This window comes from Spermophilus citellus (assembly GCF_964194105.1).
Source record: "Spermophilus citellus genome assembly, chromosome: 4".
In the NCBI taxonomy this organism is placed as follows: domain Eukaryota; kingdom Metazoa; phylum Chordata; class Mammalia; order Rodentia; family Sciuridae; genus Spermophilus; species Spermophilus citellus.
The window spans coordinates 140,113,654-140,120,020 of record NC_138185.1 but is presented as its reverse complement, the minus strand read 5'-3'; positions in this window follow the sequence as shown (position 1 = coordinate 140,120,020).

The window sequence follows — 6,367 nt, the reverse complement described above, 5'->3', positions numbered from 1 at the left end:
TTTTGTGACCTGTAGGCAGGAAGTCTCAGCCTGCAGCTTCTTTCTGACTATTCCCATCTGAAAAAAAAAAATCTGTCTGCTGAAACACAAACCAATGTTATTTTCTGTTTAGCTTCCCACGGGTAGGAAATGAATCCAGAGAAGTTGCCACTTGAAACTGGAGTGCGCATATGGTGCTAATCGTAGGACTACTGTGGATCCAAAGAAAGTTCTTATTACCAGTCACATTACAGTATTTATTTTTTCCTATTGTATGAATTATAAAGTTAAACGTGGCAATGACTTAGACTTTTAAGTGGCTTAGTCTTTTCTTTTTCTTAATAGCCTTGCTACTTGGGCTGGGGATGTGGCTCAAGCGGTAGCGTACTCGCCTGACAAGCGTGCGGCCCGGGTTCGATCCTCAGCACCACATACATACAGGGATGTTGTGTCCGCCAAAAACTAAAAAATAAATATTAAAATTCTCTCTCTCTGTCTCTCTCTGTCTGTCTCTCTCTCTCTCTCTCTAAAAAAAAAAAATAGCCTTGCTACTCAAAGTGTCTTTAGGGTACGAGCAGCATCTGAATCACCTGGGAGCTTGTTATAAATTCAAAATCTCAGGCCCACCCAGACCTATGAAATCTGAGTCTGCTTTTCATTTGCATCCTGAATTTCTCTCTGTGGGTACAAAGTTTAAGAGGCACTATTGTATGGGACTTGAGCCTTGAGGGTGGCATACAGATGGCCTAGGTGTTAAGTGATTATTCACAATGCTAGCTGCACCACAGGATCATCTGGGAAACTTGTGAAAACCTGGGACCACTGTTTCAGATTTGGTGTTAATTTATCTGAGGCCAGTCTAGATATGCACATGTTTGAAAAGTTTCTTGGGTGATTCTAATGTGTGTCAGGGCTCGGCACCATTGTCCATAGGAGAAGCAGAGAACCCCAGGTGAGCCTGAGATTTTGCATTTATAACAAGCTCCCAGGTGATACAGATGCTGCTCGTACCCTAAAGACACTTTGAGTAGCAATATTAAGAAAGAAAAGACTAAGCCACTTAAAAGCCAAAGTCATTGCCACGTTTAACTTTATAATTCATACAATAGGAAAAAATAAATATTATAAGGTAACTGGTAATCAGAACTTTTTTTGGATTCACAGTAGTCCTATGGTTAGCACCCTGGCTCTGAGCACTCTGTCCAGTGTCATGTTGCCGTGGGCCTGTGCAAGGATGAGGCCCCCGTCTCTCTCTGCTGAACTCTCACTGAGGCAGCTTGGATATAGGCTAGGCTCAGAAAAAACCATAGAACAAATATTAAGGCTGCAATCCAGCCCTATCGTGCACAGATATTTTTGAGGGGGCAAAAAAAGGGGAGCCATTGGATGATGTTTGACCCATGTTTACAGAGTCAGACTTTGGAAATATGCACCATTATTCTTCTAACTCAGGGACAAGTGTTCATGGAGAAGGTGGTGTCCTTCATTCAAGATTTTAGCACCTTTCATTTAGGACACATTCCTGTTTTAGGATTGCCAGACTTAGAAAATAAATATGTAGGGTACTCAGTTAAATGTGAGTTTCAGATGGACAAAGGAATCTTTTCATATGTAATATTTGGAATAGTTTTACATTAAGAATCTATTCACTGTTTACCTAAAACTCAAATTTGACTGGTATCCTGTATTTTATCTGATAATCCCAGCCTGTTTAGGATAGTGAGTGTCAATCCATGCTTTAGGACACTGTGGTATTTCAAAAAAGATGCTCCCTGAGAATCGTGAGGGAAGCAGCTGTGTGTGCGTGTGAAAAGCATTGAGGGGGTGGCATGGGGAGGCACAAAAGTTTCAACAGTGGTAGAAAAAATGGAGAAGAATTTTCTTCCAATATGTCAGGGAAATTTTACCCATAAGTTATACACTGAAAAAAAAAAAAGAAAAGAAAACAACAGAACAAGACTTTGTAAAGGACAAGAAATTTTTTTTTCCATAAGAAACTGATTTTTTGGGTAAGATTCTAGAAAGGATATGTGCTTGTAAAAATTTCAAACTGTACAGAAAAGTGTAAAATGGAAAGCAAAAGTATCACAATCCCACGTCACCACCTCTAGAAGCTACACTGTTTTTCCTCCTCTCTCTCTCTTCTCTCTCTCTCTCTCTCTCTTTCTTTCTTTCTTTTTTTTTTTTTTTTTTTTTTTTTGTGCCACAGGGCCTTGTGCTTGAAAGCACGTGTCCTACCGATATACCGATAACTGAGCTGTACCTCAGCACTAGTCATCCCTCTTAACTTGTGTATTCTTCCAGAACTTTTTTGGACATGGATCCACATGTGTGCACCTATGAATATTTATTAGTTCAAAACTAAAAACATATTTTAGACATTTCTGAAAGTTGCTTTTAATTTCACTGAACAGTGTATCTTAGATATCTTTTCATGTATGCATCTATAGATATACCTACCTCATTCTTTTTTTAACAACTACATTATACATTATTAAATTATAGGAATATTTTCACTTATTATTAATTCAAGGGGCATTTAAAAGTGTTTTCTCTGCGAAGACCTTATAAGTGTGGGCTTCTCTTCATTCAGTATTCAATTCATCATCAGTACTTGGTATCAGTCCTAATACCGTCTCTTTAAAGAAGTCCTTCAAATTTGCCCTGGCAAAAGTTTATTTGTCCTTAACCACTCACTTTTCCTACAAATTATTTGGTGTGTGTGTGTGTGTGTGTGTGTGTGTGTGTGTATGTATGTTTAGTGACATTTATCTCTATCTAAAATGCTCTTAGATATTGATTTGTTTATATATATTTATATCTGTCTTTCCCCACTTGCATGAGCGCAGTGCCACTATCTAGTTTATGACTCTCTCCCCAGCACTCAAAGTGTTGCCAAACATATCGTGGGTCCATAAAATGTATCTGTTAATGGATTAATGATTGAATAATTGAATTGGACATTCTGTGGCACAAAGATAAGCAAGTGATAGTGAGGAAGCACGTGCTTTATTGAATAAGTAGCAGATGAGATCAAGGCACACTGTTTTAAAAGAGAGATAACACCAGTTCTGTGGAGGCTCATTGAAGTAAGCAAATAATTTATCATAAACAGAAACAAAACAAAAGCCTTCATTGGAAGGTGAATTTGAAACAACATTCCAAGAATGAGAATGATTGACAGGTGAGGACGATGGGGGATGGTAGCACAGGGTAGAGACCCATCTAGGCAAGTTTGGAGGGAGGTCATTGCTTCACACATTTGGAAAGTGGTGCCTTTGCCAGGACAGCCAGAGCCCAGGTTATCTGTGAGGTAGGCAGAATGGATGGTGGATAGCGGAGGGATCTGAATGTTGTCTTGAGGAATTCGGGTTTTTTACGCTAAGCACTGAGGAATGATTAAAGGTTTTAAAGGAAGGGTCTGGTTGGTTAATTGTATATTCTAAGAGGGAAACAGTGGAAAACATTTGTTGGAGAAGGAAAAGGCTGGAGTTAGGGAGACCATGAAGAAAGGAGAGGAGAACCTGCACCAGGCAGGGGCAGCCAAGCTGCTAGGAACAGCCTTTACAGACGGTGTGAAGTGGCTGTGTTGGATGTCGCCCTCAGAGACCAGGAGTCAGCAAACTGTGGCTGGTGAGCCATATCTGGGCTACTGCCTAATTTTTTAAAATGAAATTTTATTTGGAAATGGCTCCACCCATTCTTTCTATCTATTTTCTATGGCTGCTTTGGTGTGACAGCAGTCATATGGCCTCCAAAGCCTAAAATGTTTACCACCTGGTTCTTTACAGAGAGTTTGCTGGGCTCTGATCAAGATGAATGATATCCTTACATCTTACACAGAGGTCTTAGATGCTCAGCTTATTGTCATCTTCAAGGACAGTAGGGTTTATCCTTGTCCTCTGGGAACCAAGCTCTACACTTTCCTATCAATCAGCTATTGTTCTCTGCCTTAAGATTTGCCTAAATAGCTGTGAAGTTAGGACCCATAAGAGCCCTGGCTCTCAGAAGCCATGAGAGGCAGCCCCAAACAGATGATTGGGAGGGAGGCTGTGTGGCCCTCAAGACCCCTTCTTTACCTCTGCAGAACCCACCCAGCTGCCTTTCCAGCATGCTGCCTCCTTGTTCTCAGAGCTGCTCGCAGCCCACCCTCCTGGGACAAGGCAAGGCTTACAGCAAAAAGAGCAATGACATGACACTGTTTCAGAATACTGAGAGGGCCTGCACACTCACATGTACACGGGACCTACCTCAAACAGTCTCAGAGAGGGAAACCTCATGTTCTCAGCAGATGGCCTTTTACCTGCATCCTTGTTGCTAGGATACCTGTCATCTAAGATATTTCTAAGATCCTCTTTGTTTCTTCAGTCTTAAATATCTGTCAAATGTCATATTTGAAATTGAATCTATTGTGGTGTCATATAAAATAGGTTGGCATTTCAACAAGTTAAAAACTCACCAAAGCATCATTCCTCCATTAGTAATAGTGACACAGACTTTCCATTTTGGCAAATGGCCCTACTTCAAGGCACTGGGTAAAATGGGAGTTTCCTTGCTGACTCTTTTCAGCTTGTTTTTCCCCTTTACCTACCCACTTGAAAATCATTGCTAGACTATAAATAGCTCCTACTTATTTCTAAAGTCAAGAGTTTGTTTGTAGGCTGTTTACTGGGATGTCATCAACCAAACTGCAGAGTCAGACTGCTCAGGGGAAAGTTAATTTCCTTTTGAAAATTGCAGTTCTGAAAGCTGTACATATTTTATCTCCCTCATCAATAGGAACCAAAGTACATGTAGCCTCATGCTGAGTGATATACCAGCAAGCTAAATAAAAAGGATCCCACTCTTGCAGTTAAAAATAGGTAACATTGGTGTGAACTGACCCCAATGTGACACACACAAAATTAACTTTCAGGATCTCTGAGCCATCATCCTTCAACAAGAGGCCTGGGTGGCCGCCAATGAGGAGAAGCAAGCCATATGTATTAAGATCTCTTTGAACAGAGAGAAACTGTAGTTTCAAATAAGTTCCAAATTGAAAATGACAGGGCAGATGCTTCAATTTACAGGCAATGGTTTGCAAATAAGAAACATGGGCAATTCTAGGTATTGTGCTTCAGGGCATATAGCTGAAGGCAGTGGTTCTCTACTGAGAGATTTTTTTTCCCTCCTCACACCCACACTAGCAGGAGACACTTGGCAACATTTGTAGTCATTCTTTGTTGTCACCACTGGGAAGGAGGATGCTATTGGCATCTGGTGGGTGGAAGCCAAACACACTGCTAATTATCCTACAATGTATAGAGGAGACTCCCATAATAGAATAATCCTATCCCAAATGTCCATAGTGCAAATGTTGAGTAACTCTGTCCCTAGGGATTTTTTTTTCCTCTCTCTTTTTAAAATTTGTTCTAATTAGTTATACATGACAGCAGAATGCATTTCAATTCATGGTACACAAATGGAGCAAAACTTTTCATTTCTCTGGTTGTATACAAGGTAGAGTTGCACCATACATGCAATTATACATGTACCTAGGGTAATGATGGCCGTCTCATGCCACTATCTTTCCAACTCCCATACCCCCTTCACTCCCCACCCTCCCCTCTGCCCAATTCAAAGTCCCTCCATTCTTCCCAGGTTCCCCCTCCATTATGGATCAGCATCCACTAATCAGACAAAACATTTGGCCTTTGTTTTTTTGGGATTAGCTTACTTTGCTTGGCATAATATTCTCCAACTCCATCCATTTACCTGCAAATGCAATAATTTTATTCTCTTTTAATGCTGAGTAATATTCCATTGTGTATATATATACCACAGTTTCTTTATCCATTCATTTATTGATGGGAATCTAGGTTGGTTCCACAGCTTAGCTATTGTGAATTGAACAGCTATAAACAGCTATAATTGTTGTGGCTGTCTCACTATAGTATGCTGATTTTAAGTCCTTTGGTTATAGACTGTGGAGTGGGATAGCTGGGTCAAATGGTGGTAAATCCCTAGGTCAACGGAACCACCATTTGACCCAGGAATTTAATTCTATAATGGAGGTTGATGATCCCCCTGCTCAGTACCCAAGTGGTAAGGTAATATTATACAACTGTTTGTAGTAAAGTATCTGTTACTGCAGGAATTTATTTGCCTGTAGTATGCAGGTCTGTGGAATGCATATTTAGGTGGGTCTCACTTAAGGGAAGACTTGAGACTTCATGAGTTCTCAGGGTGGTTCCTGTGGGGAACTGGAGTAGGACTGGGCTTTCCATGTCCAGTAGTGTAGGATGAGGGGCTGGGTTTGGGATGAATGAAAGAGGACAATAGGAAGTAAGTGATTCTGTAAATGGGGGAGATGGACCTGCCTACTTGGGGGCAGGTGGAATTTCTTACA